General features: G+C 30.1%; 1 protein-coding gene across 1 annotated transcript in view; it reads left to right on the plus strand.

The window, feature by feature from the left end:
* The first annotated feature begins 14,521 nt into the window (after positions 1–14,521).
* The window catches only part of LOC121129817 (uncharacterized), a 107,038-nt gene continuing 100,776 nt past the window's right edge, over positions 14,522–20,783 (plus strand). Inside the window, exon 1 of the mRNA XM_040725535.2 lies at positions 14,522–14,658. The gene's annotated coding sequence lies outside the window, so the exon portion shown is untranslated. The remainder of the gene's footprint in view (positions 14,659–20,783) is intronic.

A 20,783-nucleotide genomic window follows, 5' to 3' on the forward strand; every position in this document is an offset into this window, starting at 1 on the left:
ACTCAGCTGATAGACGTATGTACGATATATCCCAAAAATAAGTGATGTATAGATTGGGAACGTTTCGTATTTTTACAAATAAGTCCTGGACAGATCCTGAAGAGAGAAATGGTTATTTTTGTCATAAAGAGTTGAATACCTTGGTTTATCTATTTCATGAATGTGTAAAAATTACTCCGATCTTTAAGATGGCTGAGGAAGAAATTCGCATGAACTTTGATGCAAGGCTAAGTTTATCGGATTGGCTCCATGACTTAGTCTCTCAGGTAATCATAATCACCAACTTTCTCTCAATCGATGAGAAATACTAATAAGCTATATACAAAGTTTACTAGTAATTATTTCGCAGAACTAGTTCAAGATCCTCTCTTCGTGATATGATTTACTTATCAGATCTCTGGATTTGCCCTTTTCTCTTTCTTGTTTTTCTCCTCGTATCATTGACCTATTTTAAATCTAACACGCAAGTGTTTCATCTTCTTCTTTTTTATCCAAAACCTTATAGTAATGTTTCTGTTGATTAATAAATGTATTTTTTAGAACATCGGTTCTTTACAGTACTGAATTTCTCCACTGGTGGGTAATGGTGGAGTTGCCAAGTGGGGAAGGACCGGTTTGACCGAACAAAAATTCGACCCTAAGAGCTAAGAAAATTACAAAACGAGGTCGGGAAATTCCAGAGGAACGAATTAAAAAACGATCAAAGAAAATAGTCTTCATACGTCGGAGGAAACGAATGCTTCACTTTGAAAACAAAAAATGTAACCGAGTGATTTCAATTTTCAGTTCAAATTTTACCATAATCCATCTTTTATATCAATAGTCAATTTGTAAATATTTTTATTATTATTTTTATTGATTGACGCATGTACGATATATCCCAAAAATAATTAAGGTATAGATTGGGAACATCTTGTATTTTTACAAACAAGTCCTGAACAGATCCTGAAGAGAGAAATAGTTATTTTTGTCATAAAGAGTAGAAGACCTTGGTGTATCCATTTCATGAATGTGTAAAAATTACCCCAATCTTTAAGATGGCGGAGGAAGAAATTATTTATATAATTTATTAATATTTATTTATTTTATGATATTATTTATAATTATTTTATATTATGTACTATGTCCCCATATTTACTTCTCAGCCCTCTAGTTTTTAGAGCTTTTAATGACCCAATGTCAACGATCAAAGGTTCATAGCATTTTAAAATTATAAAGGGTATTCAATTGAAAATTATTACTGCTAACGTAAATTCAATTATTGACATTAAAAAACGTCAGAGTGTGATAGACCATTTTATGACATATGATCCGGATCTTCTATCTTTTTGTGACACTAGGCCAGCTAAAATGAATTTGAACTAATTGTTTCCAAACGAATATGATATAATCCAGGCTCCAGCAAAAAGAAATACGGAAAATTACCCTTCGAGAGGAGTTTTGATTGAAATTAAGAAGAAATTTAACTCCAAAATAATAGGAAGAGATGGAGAAGAGAATTACGTCATCATGACATTAAATCTTGGTGGACATATAATAAGAATTATATTAATTTATGGACTTGACAATGACGATCCACAATTTTTTGAATCTCTCGATTCAAAACATATGTCACATGAAATTATGGAAAATGAGGGACTTATTGTCTTGGGAGACATGAATTTTGTCATGGATCAGAGGAGAGATACAGGGAATTATGTGAATGAAAATAACAGAAAGTGTTCAAATAAATTCAAGAAAATAATAGGAAAAAGATGTCTGATATATTCTGCAGCAAGACTTAGGAAAGATCCTGAACATACATTCTTTATTAACAATAGGAGTAGTCAAAACCTCTAGACTCGACTACGTACTTTTATCACTACATTTGGCCTCAAATATTAATCAGTGTAAGATAATACCACCGAAGCAATCGGACCATAAACCCGTTTTGGTAACCATTAATTATCCCCCAAAGCACGTGAAGAAGACATGGAAGCTGAATGTCTCCCTATTAGAAGACGACCAAACAGATGCAAAGGTACGGGAAATCATTATACATATATATTATATATTTCAAAACTAGAATTTAAAACAGTCAAATCGGCTTCTCATGCCCTTAAATTAATCTTAGACTGCACTAGGAGAGAATACGTTTAACTAGGTGTTAGTAAAAGTGATGACAGGAAGAGGAAGAAACTGGAACTAGAGGAGCTGAATAGAGGGTAATATAATACTACTATTTGCGAAAACCTGAACAATTTAGTGAATACATCCAGTAGAGACTGTCTCATCCGTACTGGCCTTAATAATGTTGCAAAAGAGCATGTAGTATTTTAGCGTATAAGGAAACTGGAAAAAAAATCAGATGTCAAAGAAGGGTATTATTAACTTGTTGATCGATGAAAATGGTAAAGAAATTGAAAATCAGATATATATTAACCATGCAATGACTAATTATTACCGAGAATTATTTGAATGTAAAACGTTAAATGATAATTGTCATCAATGTAGAAATGTTACAGTAGATTATCCTTGTGAAAATAATACATTCAAATGCAATACCCAAAGCCTTCCCCAATTATTGCAACCAATGAGGAAAACTTTAGAAGAAGAGATAACTCAAAGGGAAATAGAAGATTATATAAAGCTCTGCAACAAAAAAGAATACATTTCCAGAACCGGATGGTTTCCCAATGGAATTTTATAAGGAATATTGTTTTTTATTAGGGGGGTTTGTTAAAATAAGTTTATGTGAAGCACTCCCAAGAGGTTTTTTGGATCAGCATATTACATTAATTCCCAAAAATAGAAAAGCCCCCAGATATGTCCAAAACCTAAGGCCACTAACAATTTTAAAGACCTCCTATAAAATATACAGTGGTGTACTTAATAAGAGAATTGGAAAATGCATTCCTCATACCATTCATTATGCTCAAACAGGATTTGTTGGAGGGAGATTCATGGAGGATGTAAATAGGGGAATAATGTATTCAATAAAAGTGGGAAAAGAAATAAAGCATAATGTGACGCTGATGTCCATTGATTTTATGAAAGCTTTTGATAGCAGTTATCACGATTTCATATTGAAAAGCTTAATTATGTTGTTGTGCTTTGCCTACGTAACATCTACACGAAATACTCAAATGATGTAAACAGCTTTGAAATTAAACGAGGTTGTTGCCAGGGAGATCCCTTGTCTCCAACACTATTTATCTTAGCAATGGACCAACTAATCAGAAAAATTGACTCAGCCAATTCGATTAGGGGCATCAATTCTGGGGTTCTGGACACAGAGTTGAAGCTTTTGCGGACGAATTGAATGTTTTGTATTCTGGGAGATTATAAGTCGTCAAGAAATCTTTAAGTTGTACACTAGAAATTCTTAAAACTTTCAGAGAATGTTCTGGATTGATAATTAATTTCGCTAAGTCAAAAATACTAAACATCATAGAAAATATCTTACCTGGTCTAGAAATATGGATAGTATTTAAGAAAAAATCCTTGGAGCTATAATATCTATCACGGGGGTCTCTTTTACGGAAAATTTGAGAGAAATGGAGGAAAAAATTAGGAAAATTTCTGCTGGATATACATATCTTGTTGGGAGGAACCTGCCAGGGAGAATTCATATTTGGAACTTTCTTATCCTTCCTAAAATAACGCATCTGTTTAGAATTACACCTTCTAATGAGGAATGTGCAAGTAGGAAAGAAAAGTTGTACCCGGATTATCTGCTTTGGTCCGACCAGAGAAGGATAACGTGGAAGTGAATTATCTGTCCTAAAAAGTAAGGAGGATTGGGTCTAATCTTAGTAAGAAAAAATTGGATAATACGTTTATTTACGTGGTTCAGAAGATTGATGAATGAAGAATTCACAAAGTCTAAAAAATTAAGAAAAAATATAGAGGTTGGGAGTCACCTTCATTTTGACACATTTTGAGGTAAGGGACCAAAAGAAATAATCGGGATTTTAAAATCAAAAGGGGCTTTTTGGAACGAAGTTGTAAAAATAAGCAATGTCATTTGTTCAAAAATCCTTCCCTTAATGACATAGCAGGACCCCATATTAAATAATCAACGTTTTAATTTTTTATCTGGTATGCCAATCAAAAAAAGCTTGACCTCGTTAGAAATTTTTTTAATAACGAGCTCAAAATGTCCTATGCTGAGGCAATGGAACAGAAAATAATTTTAAAATTAATTACGGTGCGTAGAACGCAAATTGGCCCAAAGATTCCTTTTTCAACTTTATTAAAGGAATGGCCTACAAATCGATTCGACATATACAAATTGATGATAACGTCAAAATTCAATACGTAAGACAAATAAATATAAAAAAGGATTCATTCAGAGAGACGGTCACATTTACGAGATTTTTGGGGCTATGTCTACCAATTTGTTCCAGTTTTCAACATATTCGTTCCGATACAAGGTAATAACAAACACACTTACTATGGGGAATATTCATGGAAGTACTCCTGAAGATAGGGTTTGCTTCTTTGGTAAATCTGCAAGAGAAACTGCAAATCATTTTTTGTCTGAATTCTGTGCCACAGAAAAGTACAACGATAGAATAGTGCAAAGAGTATACGAAAAATATAGAATAATTTTAAGAACTAACCATTTTGCTTTTCTTTATATTGGCCCCTACACAAAACAAAATCAACTATTTTATTTGAAAAGTTTTTATGGTTTTTATGAATTTAAATGTACAAAAAGCCCCTTGCTAAAATATGTAGAAAACATCGGTTTGATTTGTTAACTTTGGAGATATTTCTCTTGTTTTTTTGTATCAAATGTTTATATTGTATTTACAGAAACTTAATTAATTAGAATAAAGTTGTTGTACTTCTGTAGAAAAAAAAAAAAAAAGAACCGGTTTGACGAAGAACGAGTGCTACAAAATTTTAACCATTTTTCCCCAAATTTCAAGTCACAACCATTTACATCCTCTCGTAATAACAAAAGGACCCGATATATGAGGTATTGTAAGGCATGGTTAGGTTAGAAGTGTAAACTCTCTTCTGTCGAATCTCTTATTTGTGTAACAGGACTTCATTATTAAGAAATAACTCATACTTGTATATATTTATATGGTTATGTTATTTTGTGTATGTTTGTTGTGAAGATATTGTATATAAGGTTTAATATTTGTAAAATGGGAAGGACAAAGCCACTGGTGGGTGGGACAAAGTTAGGCTGGCACCTGACCCATAGGAACATGCATCATTCTGTGACGGTTTGCAGTTATTTAATCCACGCGCTATGTTTTCACATAATCCTTTGTAAGACCGTATATTTGACCTTAAATCAAATTTGCGCTATGCAATTTCAAATTTGGAACAGAATATTGAAGCACTCGTCAAGGTCAACAAATGAAAAAGTCTCATTAATTTACATGCGGTGAGTGTTATATTTTTGTATGTCTTTTATGGGGAAAATAAATTGGGGGGGAAAAAATAACGAATCTTTTCATCTCTATTTTATTTCCATGTGATAACTGTTAGTAAAATTTAGCTATAATATATGCAAACAAAATTTAAGGGGTGTGAAATGTCACTAAACAGCAAAGTGCATATTTACGTACTAAACACTACATGGGTTACAATCGGATTTGTCAAAGACCAATGCTAAGTGTACTAAAAAGTGTGAAATTGGAGAAAAAAGGTTAAGAAACCGGTGTAGCATATATATAATATATGCCTTCGGCTCGAAAAAAAAAGTACGGTAGTTCTAAACTTGTTAATTTTGTAATTTAACTTTGTGTCTCTCCAAAACTTGTATTCTTTCGAGAAAAAAAGTTAAAAAAATCCCATCTCGCTCGTTCATTTTGTTAAAACTTGATACCTAAAAACATGTAATTAAATATTATTTAATATCAATTTTGAAAGTATTTTGAAATGTTATAGCGAAATTACATCATTTTTAAGACTTCTCTCATTTGAAAATTCTATTTTTTTAAATGTGCCACTATATTCCATTGCTCCCCTCTCTATATTTGTATAACTAATGTAAAATATGAAAGTAGAACAGAAAGGATTTTAACTTAATTCAGAAAAGATTTTAGATACAGATAAAAAAGCATGAAAATCCGTCAACAAACATCATTTTACACACAAAACAAGGATATTTGATACGAGACCTTAGCTAGTATTTAATAATGATATTATAATATAAAACATATTAGTCTTATCTTGTCAATAAAATATGTTCCACATACCAAATTTGGACTTACAAGGCTAATTTATTTAGATAAAACCGTTTATTCAATTAAAAGTAATGCAATTATTGAAAGGCTATATCGATTTTCTGCTTTAAAAATTAATTGAATGAGTTATTGAAAGTATTCTGAAATAATGACAATATATATTATTTTGAATCTATACTAAAATAAATTTACCGGGTGGAAACTTGAAATTTACATATTCTACAATTTTTAAATACAATTTCATATATTTAATACAAAATTATTCAAAAAGATATATATTAATTCAATTACGTATTAAAGTAATCATCTTTGGGAAAGTACTGCATTTCTTACGTATGTTGTCCAAATTTGTTCTAATCCAGACCTAAGTTACAGTTGCTTTTAGGGCCACAACGTTGCTATGTCGCATTTTTTATTCCTTTATCTCAACATACGGCTAGAATTAATAGTGAGAGGCTCACATCTGAGCTCAAGAGTAGTGGCTTTTTTTCTCCGAGGTGATAATTTTTTTGTCAAAAAATGATTTCGTATTGACATAGTTGGGGTTCTCTTAATGGGGTTTTTAAGTATTTCTGCATAAATAATAGGTTTCTTACAAGAACCGTCTTTTCTATCAAAGTTACAATTACATTTCAACTTCTATTTCCAGTTGAAGACAGTCTTCCTGGAGACTCCGATAAGCCTTGAATTCTTATTTGGATTATAACAATTAATGTTCATACTTTCAGCCTTGTTTTCTGCACTTGTTTTATACATTTTTATTAATGTATAAAAAAAATCTTTTATATACAACTGATATTTCACAGAAAAAATAAATATACGGAACTTTTAAAGTCATATACCTATTTCCCAGAATTTTGACTAATTTGTATGGGTAAATTTCAAGTTTACACACGGGAAAAAAAAAGGTTATTAACTTATTATTACGTATCCTTAAATATCAAGGTCCAATAGTTATTAATCTTAAACTACGTTTCACTAAGGACATTTCCTTTTTTTAAATAAATATATACATGTGAATCAAGGCAAGAAATAAAAAAAGAAAAATTGCAAAAATGTAGTCTGTTTTGACTTATTTTAAGTACAAGGTACAAAAAGCAATCAATAGTTTAATAAAAAAAGAGTTGACAAATTCTTAAAACACCACTAGGTCCATTGGAACCATTTTTAAATTTGAGGGTTTCTTCAACTGATCACAGCCTACCATAGTTGAATGTAAACAAGGGCAGATAAAACGTCTGTTTTTATGATGCCGCAGATGCAAAATAATACTTTAGTTCGAAAAGCACTGATGTTGACCTTGACGTTGACCTTCAGACCCTGCTTGAAGATGAAAGGGAGCATGTCATGGCCTTCACTCCTAACAACACCAAGAACCATATCTGGCTGTGGTTATTTTTTGTTCATGAATCTAAACTTTATAAAGAATTTTTGCCTACCATTTATTGTTCATCGAATTATGCTTCTTGGTTTGACATATATTTTTTTCATTTCAGAAGAATCAAATAAGAATTTTCAAGGGAAGCTTCTGTTCTAGCTTGATAATTGCTTTGATTCGTGTGAGCCTTTTCTCCCTGATTAACCGTATTAGAGAATGTTCCTTGCAACATGCAAGGCTGTGATACCGTAGATCTTCATTGATAGAACTATGGACAGTTAAATGGGACGCTACGTCGTTGCAATCGTATTCATAGACTGGCCGGGATTCTTTTCATATTTTTTTCCCAACAAATCAGGGCTTTGGACGATTTTGGCTGATTCCGACTCAAAACGTTCCGAGAAATCCTCCATAATGGGTATTCAGCATCCAGCTTGAAATGTATTTTTTTTTTGAACGAATCGGTTAGTATATCTTAACTGCTTTACCCAAGAACGTCTTTTAACCATATAAATTGCCCAAAATACATAAAAGTGGGCCAAGATTTTTTTCCTGATTAAAAGAAGACGGTGGTATATTTTCTTAAGAAAGTATAATAAGTAACTCACGTGGTAAAGTAGCATTCGTACCAGACTTACTCGCTAATAGTGTGTGTTTGTATCAAAACCGGGGTTACGGAGATGAGATGACGCCTGAAAAAATTTCAAACGTATGAAAGAACTTCCCTTTAACTTTTTTTTCTTTCTAATGCCAGACTGTATAAGAAGTATCAGGATCGGTGTGGTTTGATTCTCGAGGTGAGATTCTAAAGGTGTTCTAGGAAATACTGTCTGTTACTATTATGCATTGGATTTGTGAGGAATGTACGTTTATTGTTTTAAATAAATATCGGCAAAAAATAGTTTTACATAAAATTTTATAAAATTAAACTAGTTCTGATTTAGCTTTTCAGTTTTTTTAATAGGATTTATAAAAATGTTAATTGATTTTTTCAACTTATTTTCGTAATTTGAACTAAAATAATTCCACAATTCACTATGCTAGAGATTTGGTCGTTTTTAAAGGTTATAAATTGCTTCAATTTGTTCAAATCAGGAAGTTAAAATTTTGTTTTTTTCTAGAATAACCTAAATTTATAAAGTTATTGTTGAATTGCTCAAAAATTAATGACAATATTAACTTATCATCCACAATTATAAAATATTTTTTAAATAATAATTTGAATTGCTGCAAATCATTCAAGATCAAAATTGAATAAAATATTACAAAAGTCTGATTTCATGATTTAATTTACTAAGTTTTCAAAAATTGAAAAATTATAAAGGTTTATGCCCAAATATGGACTCTGTTCTTCCTATCCTGGGCGTAGACGAACCATTGAACTTCAACCACAAGTCCAATACTAGAGATAAATTCTTCAAGGCATCATGACTTTCAGAAATTAAAAAATTTGTGGAGTGAGTCCACAAATGTCACACTGACGACATTCATGCATATTAAAAAAATAAAATTAAAATGATTGAGTCGTATTATATAAAGATTTTTAGCCCCCATCCCGTTCTACATGGCGTTAGAAATCATAGCTATTTCAAGTGTCTACAAGAAAGCCATTGAAAGCCAAATTGCAGGTTCTCCGACTGATTTGGTTCGTAAACGCTTCTTTCGATTAGGTTTTAAACAGTCGGAAGATGTTCCGAAAAACATAATAAAAATATTTTGTAACCCTCACAAGAAAAGCGGTTCCACTACAGCATGGTTACTAGTACACTTTTTACAAATAAATCGATAGTTGAAGAAACAGAGAGAGACCGTACATTCTGTAAGTCCAGCTTAGAGACTTCAAGACATCTGTTTTGGGATTGCCCAAGTGTGGGTAACATTTTACACATGGTCATTGAGTTTTTGAGGAAATAATAAAATTCTGAAATAAAGATTGGAGATTGGCTGGTAATGTCACAACCTAAACATAGATTTCGCTGCAAGATAGAATGCTTAATATGAAAAGTGCTATTAATTCTCTACGCCGCAAGAAGTAAAAACTCTTGCAAATCCTACTAGTCTGGGCAGACTCCTCTTAATATCCTACGAAGTGCTGGAGAGGTTCGATAGAAATGTAATTGTGTTATTGTTTTGTTTTTTAGTTTAATTGTTTAGCAGATTTTCGTTAAGATGTTGTTATCTTTTTTCATAATCCCATGCTCGTTTTGTGTTTGTTTGTTTGAACAATGAACAACAAAGGATTATCACCAGTGTTCAATTAATTAATTAGTATTATTTTGTGATGAAGTTGCCAGGTGTTTTTGAAATGTATAGATATATGAAATTAATGATCAAAAAATTAACTAACAAATAAATAAAAAATATTTTATAAAATTTCCTTTTTATATTACATAATTGTAATAAGATTTATTTCTTTTTGTAGTACTTTTGTTACACTGGAACTTTGGCCTGATGGTAGATAACGGATTTTTATGGCGCTTGAAAAAATTATGAAGTCATTATCAACATCTAAACACAACTCATGGAACACTATATGCTCTGCACCTAGTATTCACACTCAATGCTACATGTTATACGATTGTAATATCGTAATTAGCTACATTCTTGTCTTCGATTAAAAATGTCTTAATTAGATTTAAAGATAGAATTCCTATTCGTTCACAGAGATAAATTTTGTTTAATTAGTATACTAGGGCGTCAAAAAGTTTTGCAACATGACTTTAATTCATCTTGAAAGTGTTTTCTTAAATTTTTGTAAAAGTTGCATGAACAAAATGAGCAACTAATTATTTATCTTTTGAACACCTTATTCAAGTCTCTATGATAAATCTTAACGAATATGGAGAATAAAAGGCAAGAAGTGGCTCGTTAATTCCGCAACAGAATTTACATTTCTGATATTGTAAAGACCATTAATGTCTGCAGAACCACCGTTTGGAGGATCAGGGTTAAGGCCAACAATGGTTAAGCCATCAGTGATTGTCATAGAAGGGGAAGGCCGTTCATATTAAAACTTGAAACGACAAAAATAGTTTTTTTTAAATATACGAAGATTGGGATGATGGACTTGGCGGAGAAGCGGTCGGTGAGCCGCTCGACAGTGTCCAATGCCGTAGAAAAATCTGGTGCCAAGTCTTCCGACATATTGAACGACCCTTGCTCACTCAACAATAACAACAATTAAAATTTGATCCGTGTAAAAAGATTTAAAGGGACAATTTTGTACTCCTCGGACGAGAAGTGATTTACAGTGAATCCCGAGTACCATAGGCAAAATGATTGGTGCATATGTTTTGGAGAGGTCAACTGCAAGCTCAGTGAAGTGTCCACCATCAAACATCCGGCCTCAGTAATGATGCTCGCCATTGTTTCATCTGAAGGTAAAAAAATGAAGCCAATTTCTTTCCCCATTGTATAAAGATTGAGTTGTACGGAATACTTGATGATTTTGTAAACAAAAGTGATTTTCAAGGTTTGCAAGGTCATAAAGTAATCAAAGAAAACTGGGTGTTGCTTTCAGTAGGACAGGGCTTCTGTACCTACATCAAAAATCGTGAAGGATTGGATGGCCAGAGAAATGAAGTTCTGGCCACTAAAGAGCGCCGATTACAACATAAGGTGGAGAATGGAAAGTAAGGCCTTTAGACAACGTCACAACAGTATTGAGTCCCTAAAACAATCGGTTGAGAAAGAGTGGCGATTAATGTCGAAGCACTACGTTGTCAACGTTAGCAAAACGTTCCAGGGTCGTGTGGAGTGTGTGGTTGGGGTCGAAGGTGCTCCAATTCATAAATAATATTTTCTAATGAGTAATAAACAAGTTAAAAAAAATCTCTATAATTTCATTTAAGGGCACTAAGTGAAATTAATTGTATAATGTTTATTATGCTCCAAGACTTTCCGAAGCCCAGGTAGATATAAACATTGAATTTTTTTTTTTTGCAAAACTGAAAAGAATTTAGATTTTAGGAATAATTTTATAAAATAATTTATAGTGTTTTAGCTTTTGTGACAATTTTGATTGTTTGAACCAATTTGCCAAATCGATGCTCAGTATTGGGTTCAATGAAAACCTTTAAAGACCCACAAAAATTGTTAGAATACAAATTGTTAATTTTCTAGAAGTGGTAGATTACCAACATACTTTGTGCATCAAATAAGGGTTAGTCTCTAACATATTATATAGTTTATGTAAATATTAAACCGTTAACTATTGTTTATTGAAATGAAATATGATTTATCAAAATTTTCTCACTTTATCTTCAATAAAAAATGAATGTAGGCACAAGAGAATACTTTTTTTAAATAGTTGAACAGGAACTCGATGGTTCCAAATGATAGAAACGTATTAACATCTTTTAATCAAAAGATATTCTGTCCAAATTTACTTTTCTATACAAATTATTGAAGATTAAATTAAGTATTCTTAATTGTTACAAGATTGAACATATATAAAAATAATATGTATTGTTTTAATGTTTTTGTAAACAAATTATATTTATTTTCAATCTAACTTAATTAAATTAATAAAATAAAAATAACAAATTAATAACTGTAAAAGTAGAAAATATTTCAATAAGTAAGATTTTTATTCTTTTTTCACAACCAATTAAATATAAATTAAAACTATAACTATTTTTCAAGAGGAAGATCATCGAAAGGTTAATTGAAATATCCAAAAGTTAAATGAGCTTTCACTTTATAATCATTTATTGACCAAAAGTTGAATACAATCAACTATGCCTTGATAGCTTGTAATTTAATAGGTTTAAAAAAAAACAAATTTCCAAAAGGACGATATTTAAAAAAAAATCATAAATCAAATTATCGAATTATCTAAACAGAAGTTTCCTCTACCATTGTTCTCAAATGATATTTCAACATTGTAGCTTTTAATTAATGAAAGTCAACGAAAAGTTCGAGAAAAAATAGAATGATTAAAGGGAGCAAAATTCATTAAATGCTTTATTAATCGTTACTATGGTGATCAGAAGAATAATTTTGATGATTTTAGAAATTTAATTGTTAGCAGATAAGTTTTTCCGAATTTTTTTAAAGTTAGTTCGCAGATCACATACATTATTTAATTTAAAAAAATATTTTTTTAATTTACATATTTTGAGTAAAAATATTTGTTTTTGGTTAAGTAGCTTTAAAATATTAAGCGATTGTCCCGATGGTATATGTAAATTAAAACAAATAAAGAAAGATACTTACGTTTAAAGTCATAAGTCATACTCGATCTTCTGTCCTTATACAAATAATACCATATTCAGTGAACATGTATACAGGGGGAGGACTCCAAAATTAGAATAATTTCGAGGGCGTCTAGTCTCAGTTCTAAAAGTCTAACAATTTGCACTTGTCTTGCCATGGCTGAAGATTACCTTCCCATGGGACAACTATATGTTTACCCAAGACGGGCCCCCGCACATACGTCTAAGAAGGTGCAGCATTTCTGCATGGAGAAAAATGCTGCTTTCTTGACGGCAGACTTCTAACCTTCGTCCTCACCCGACGTTCACCCCCTGGACTTTGTTGCTTCGTTTATCTTAGATGGCAAGACAATCAAGACTTATTATACGAATATCTATGCTCTGAAGGCTGTGATCACGAAGGAGTGTAACAACTTGTCCTCGGACTTCATCAAAGCTAGATGTGCTTCTGTTCCCCCCGTATTGAATCCATTATTCAGAATGGAGGAGAATATAATGAATAAAAAGTGCAGTAAAATCCTGAATAAGCAACTTTTGTTTAAAAAGTTTGCCATAAAAATTCTACAAAATTAAAAAAATGTAGAAGTGAATTTTTTTGAGTCGTTACCCTATAGAGTAGTACTTAGTCAAAATGAAGTCGAGTAACACAAATGTTTCTGATCAATTTTCTCTTCGATCTAATAACTTACTCTACAATTATAAATAAAGAAAAAAAAATACCAGTAGTTGGCTAAAAAGAAAAAAAATTGAAAAAATAGTACCTGTTGCATATATAATGTATTCTTTGCCTTATACAACGTTGGAATTTTTTTATTATCAAAAATTGTCTAACCTGTACTCTGAATGTAATTTAATATCATCATGATTTAATTACCAAATTATTGCTATAGATTTGATGTATGCGAATAATAATATTAATAATAATAGAATTAGTGTCCCATACTCAGAATAAATATTTATGTACCAACCTTTGAACTTCTCCAGCAGATATATTCATTGAAACCATCAGATTGAAGGTGCTTCCCAGTACAAATTAATATGAATAATACATCAATTAAGGTATATCTAGCATCTTAGTAGAGATGTAAATTTTAAGCACTTTCGGTATGAAAAATAAGGAAGTTCAAAAATGATGTGATACTCAATGTGACAATTTGTAGAATGTTTGAAAAAAAGAGCAATTTAGATATGATGATATTTAATTCTACTAACAGTTATGAAAGGAAGGAAAAAAAAGCAAATTTCATTCCGTATTTAGGGAAGACATGGATCGAAATTACTACTCTAAGCCTAAAAATAACTTACACTTACAACTTCCTGATAAATTTATGTTTCTAATTTCCGACTTTTATGTGTACAAAGGCTAAAATTTGGGATTTTCTCCTTTGTATTAATTGTGTTGAAGATTGTTTTGTATGCTAACACGCCACATTTGTATTTGTTAATCCTTAAATGTACCTACACTTTAATAAATACCTTAGTATTATATTAATGTAATCTGGTGAGAGTCGTTAAAAAGGCAAACAAATCTAATCATATCAATACTTGTGTATTCTTTATGTTGCTCTTGTTATACAGAGTTCTGCTCCCTTTTTCTTTCTTTTGCGCCCTTTCTTGCGTATTTGGAGAACTATACGGTACACACGCATATATACATCCTCATACCAAAATCTCTCTTAGAGGAAGGGAAAATATGAACTCATTTTCCATATAAGTGTATATTTTCTTATAGCGCAAACCTTTCAAACAAAAAAACCGTCAGTTATTAAAAGAAAACAGAAGAGACTGTCAAATCATGATCCTTCAATTCACTGAACTTATGTGATTCAAAAGAAGCGTGGTGTTCATTTCGTTGAGATTTTTTAAGCAAAAGGTAATGATTGAACGAATTTAAATACATTAAAGATATATTAATTTCGTTGAGATGCAAAAACTTTTAATTTTTTTTTATTCAATTACGTTTAATGAATAAAGTATGTTGTGGTCTGAGGTATCTTACAAATAATCAATGATTATAATTATATATATGTTCAAAAATAGAAGATTACACATCTTTTGAAAAACGTTCAATTCGCATTTATAACTATAAGTAAAATTGAATCTACTTGAAATGTAACACCTCCAAAATAGTATAACTACATAGAAGACCAAAAATTAATAAGCATTATACAATTACGTAATATAAAAGAGGTAAAAAGATTATCATATTATGCTATGTTTTATAAATTTGTTAGTAATATAAAGAAACGCTTTGACATTTTCAATATTTAACTTTTGCAACAAATGTTGCATTCAAATCAAAAATACACTATTTTCCCCAGCGTATTCAATCCAAAATCTATCTAGCAATAGTTTAAAAATCATTAATTTATAAGGTTTATTTAAATAGTACTCCAACAAATTATATACCTTTACATATAATTAAAAATAGCATATGTTGTGAATGAAACAAAACAAACTTTAACTAGAATAAAATAAAGGAGAAATTCCAAATTTATTTTTTACTTCATATACATACAGCCTATTATTTCATGGCTTAAATTGATGAAATTATAGGCTTTCTACTTAAACTTCTTGGATGAGTTGAGATACCTAAGAATATAAATTATGGGACCGCTATAAAAATATGAGAAAACGAACTATGAAAATATTATTTATATTTGATCTATGAATAAAAATTTATATCTATCTATCATTTATAAAACGGAAACATTCAATTCATACATTTTCAAAAAATAAATTTATTATCTTAGACCATTACTATTAGAGTGAATGAAAATTTTTCAACCATTGAGTGCATAAATCCTACTAGGCATTTAAAAAAATTGAGAGTTAAAAGTTTCCAGATCACATCTTCATTTTCCACCATTTGAATTGGCTCTAAGAAGTGCCGTAATGGAGAATACTAGTTCCTTCCCCCCCCCCTCCCCCAGTTCTGATGATGGCATCATTTACCTAGTTTTTGGGCAACCTTTATATTTTAGGATATAAAATATTACAATTTCTTTCTTAGAAGATAAATGATCCATATTTAAATGAACATTTCAATCAAGAATCCATTTATTTCGGACTGATGTATAAATGATTGTAATAATGAAATATTATATACTTTTAACAATTCACAATATTTATAAAATTTTCAAAGGTGAATTTTCAAAACCATCTATCTGCTATGTGTTAATTCAAAATTAACACTTTTTTTTCAAAGTATATGAATGTATGTTTTTAGATATTCAACGAATTAATTATTCACATACATGCAGGATTTTGATTCTAACTATTTCTTGATTATAATTTTTTGTTTTATTCCATACGGGACCAGCAGGAAAGAATAAAAAAAATATAGCCCTACGACACATTTCTTATGATCCCTAAAATGTATTTTAAATTGGGTCTTATTTACATAGTACACATGAAAGTGTTAAGACGGTGATAAATTTTTTTATGTTATTTTATGCATATACATAATTAGATATAAAATAATGTAGGTAGTTGGACTTAATGCCTTTGGTCCTTAAAAACTCATCAATTTTTCGCATTTTTATTCCTTCGTTTAAAATGGTAAAAAAAACCATAGCTATTTTTAAAATTTACATTTTAAATTCATTAATAATGTCTATTTATTCTTCCTGATAAATTATTTTAGTCATCTCATTATTTATTGAAAAAGTTTCACACAAAATATGCGCCCCATAATTTGACAAATCAAAATATGATGTATTTTTAAAATACTTGAATATTTTAAGTACTAAATAATATACATTTGTAACAAGATTCAAGGTTTTTAATTAATCTGTAGATACATGACAATTTCATATAACCTTTTTACAAGAAAGGAGGGCTGTGAAAAAGTCTCACAGATAACTATTGTTATCATTGGTTGGAAGTCAAGTATTGAATGATTTTCATCATCAGATGAAAATATTGAATCACTGCTCTCCATCCATAACCAATTCATTTATTGAGCTAATCATCTTCCAATTGTTTTAAAATTTGTTTTTAATAGATATTTGGTTTTTGAAATACTTCCAGTAATAAATTACGTTTCATAATAAAAATATTTTGGCGTCATTAGTAATCCCAATATGTGATTTAAGTATCGATACAAGCATATAAAGAATTTATAATGTTAATGGTATTACTGAACATATAATATTTAATGGAGTAGTTAAATATGACTGCGACCTCAAACATCCATAAATGCTAATTAATTTAAGAGAATATGCCTAAATCGGGATTTTTTTTTGTTACAGATTTGAAAAAACTAGTATAAACAATAGTCACGGAAATTAAAACCATTGCAAATACCTTGCAACTTCCAAGTAGTAGCTCTTTATCTTCCATAACTGCTAAGCTGAAGGCATCAAAATATAAATGAGCTACGAGTGCGTTATCTTATGAAAGACTTTTACCGCTGAGAATCTGTTTGAGAGTTTTAAATATAAGTCCTTGTTGTACTCAGAGTGAAATTGATGATCAATATCGGAAAAGTTCTTGCCCATGTCCTTGCAAGATACAGAATGTGACTTCCCTTTACTTCAAAGCTGTTTATAGCTGATTTAATTGAACGTCATGGTAGTTAAGTAGCTCTATTTCAAAACATTTTTTAAATTATAAGGCTACCATGTCAATTTTTAGTTTCATTTTTTTAATCATACGCTATTGTTTAAAAGTTACATTTTTTAATATAATAATGTCTTTTTAAATGCCTAGAATCATCTTTATTCTAAATTTTAAAATGAATAGCATAATGTTCTCAATAACAATATGGCAGTTGGCACATCCGAACCGTTTTAGGTATTTGTATTTCAAACTGATGATAAAACTCTACAAAAGAAAATTTATTTTAGCATAATAGATCCCATTGGATTGAAATCCAAAATAAAAAAAAGTTATTTTTTTTTGCTTTGTGTTAGATCATTTTCAAATAAAGTTAGCAATAAGTTGATTTTCATTTTTATTCGTTTATAGCACCAAATGGATCTAAAATTGAAAGTTATTTAGAGAAGTTTTAAAGAGAGTAATAATCATTAATTTCAATGGAATGATGATTGAATGAGCACAGTACCAAATTATCATTATTTTGAATCAAAGAATAAAAATACATTTTGAAATATATATCATCTGATTACGATCAAAAAATATTTTTTAAAACTAATGTCTTCCATTTGCCTTATTTATATATATTAAAAATGCTCAAATACTGAACAGAGTAAAGTATAAATCCTCTTCACGGAGGTTAAATTAGATAATAAAAAAAATATAAGTATTTTGGAAAAAAAAACAAAAAACTAATATAACTAAAAAGAATCTAAATGGCCATTATTATTTCAAATTTATATTGATTCATTAAGCTGTAAATATATTCTTGTTAGTTTTTTAAGAAAACATTAGTTATCTTTTAAAAGGAAATTTTATTTTTTGATTGATTAAATGTTGTAAGAAGAAGGGCTAAATCGGCACAGGTAACTAAATAAATAGCTTCAATGTATTTTATGCAAACAAGAACCTACTTATTTTATGATTTTTTTATATCTATAACATCTAATCTTTTAATATATTCAAAAAGAGTAGGAATTTAATGAAATGTGTTGTTGAAATATTTTAAAAGATTAAAATACGTCAAATAAAAAAGTGGAGTTGATAAATATTTTTCTATGATTGTACATACTTGATCTAACTTTACATTTTATGAAACCTTTGTTACTTTCCTAGGGGGTGTATATTCAGTCCAGACATATCCCTACCATCTGTATTATGTATTTAGTCCTCCTTATATACCGGGTGCAGCAAAAAATCTTAAAAGTTTTAATATGGAACTTTATTAAGATGTATTTTAGTAACCAGTTGTAATAGTGTATGTTAGTAAAATAAAAATAACTAATATGATGTATTGGGTACCCTAATCATCGATGTAGCACCCTTGGAAGCAATGGTTGCTTCCAGATTGCCACGGAAGGCCTTGTACTCATTCTGGATGTAGTCCTATGACATAACATCCGAGTGTTGGTTGACAGTGTCCTTGTGGTTGTTGATATTTGGATGACGAACGGTGCAGGCATTGGACTCATACTCAACAAAAATCTTTACACTTCGATTTTCCCACATAAATCAAGGTTTTTGTGAATGCCGTGAAATTGTCTGGTCAAATACTTAAAATAAACAAAAAAAAAAACTAAGTGTCTTAGAAGGCGAGGAAAGGGGAATTTGAATGTGACCAACTAGTTTTGGTCTGGGCACTTTTGGACGTTGGCAAGGCTCCAATGGAAATTGAAAAGGAGTTGAAGATCTCCAACAGGAACCCAGACATGAGCTTTGAGGTCCATCAGGATGGTGCGCCTTTCTGTCTAAAGAATATGTGGCCAATTACTCATCTTATGCCAACCCATAGAACTTCACTTTTTGTGTGCATGTTGAGTCCAAGGCCTGCACCGTCCGTCACCCAAATATCAACAATATCAAGGACTGTAATTTGGGCAAAGCCTTCTGGGCCATCTGGTACCCATCATTGCTGCCAAGGGGGCCATATCGATGATTAGGGTAGTAAAACCAACATTTTTTTTTTTAATCGACTGGTTGCTGAAATACATATGCATAAAGGTATAGATTGAACGTGTAAAGATTTTTTCGCTGCACCCAGTACATCTTATATTCAATTTTAGGGATGTTAGATAATTAGTTAATAAATTATTTAAACATTTGTAAATTACTAATCGATTTTTGAAAAAAAACAAAAAAAAACAATCTTATCTTATTATATATTAAACCTAACAATGAAGGTTTTACAACACATTGCCGTATGTAATTTTCTATTTTCAATTAAAATTTTTATTACTCTAATTTTCAAAAGATACATTTTTTTCATATTTGCCACAAATTGCAATGCAACACAATAATATTTTTTGGGAGAGTGGCATGATTATTGTTACAACGGTTCTATTAGCAGTTCGAGCCAACAGTTAAACTATCTCCATAATTAATCAATTTGTAATTAACTAATGAATATTTAATTATTGCAATTAAAGGCTATTAATAAAGGTGTCCACAATGGGTGGGGTTAAAGGGCTTAAGCTCCCCGAAATTAAGGAATTTTTGCTTTTGTTAGAAAATTATTTTTTTTTTCCCCGAAAATGTGGATTTTAAAATTTTTTCTAACAAATTTATTATTTGAAATTTAATTTTTGAATATTTTTTCCAAAAATAATATAATAATTGTCATCATTTTCCAATTCAATGGCACGAAAGAAAAAAGATCGAAGCAATAGAAGGAAAATATATGAGCTATAATATTTCTTATAAATAAGTATTATTAATGAGTTATAAGGGTTTTAGAAGAGTGTCGTCTTTCATCATTTTTCTGCCTAAAAATGGAAATATATCGAGTTCTGAACAAGATACAGAATCAATAAAGACAATTTTACATAATTTTTATTTATCCTAATTTTACTTTGGGGATTATTTTTAGGGTAAAAATGACTCTAAACGAAAATAGTCTGGAATTACTATAATCCCAGATACTTCAGAGTTTAGGTGATCGAGAGAAAAACTGAGATCAGTTTTTGATTCCCCATTCAAACATAAATTCTTTTTTAGGCTTGAATTCATATGTACAAAATGACTATTCTCTTGTGTTATCAAGCATATCTTTTTTACTAGTAAAGTATTAATTTAGAAATATATATATACAATACAATATTTAATATTCTTTTCCACAACTAGAGTTTTATATAATTGACTCACGGGTATAAAACATCATAGTTTACAAATATTTAATTTTTTCACTAATAGTTATAGCACACGGTCTGAAAAGACATGTTCTAAACAAACAAAACGTTTTTTTTGTTCTTTTAATTATAAATATTTGCTCTATGGAAGGGAGTCCATATAACACTTTTCAAACCATTACTTATTTTGGAAGGTATTTTTTCTTCATTAAGGAGCTATGTAAAATAAAACACAAAGTTATTTTTGATCCATTATTTTGGAAATAACAAAAGA

This window comes from Lepeophtheirus salmonis, chromosome 14 (genome assembly GCF_016086655.4).
Source record: "Lepeophtheirus salmonis chromosome 14, UVic_Lsal_1.4, whole genome shotgun sequence".
Lineage (NCBI taxonomy): Eukaryota > Metazoa > Arthropoda > Copepoda > Siphonostomatoida > Caligidae > Lepeophtheirus > Lepeophtheirus salmonis.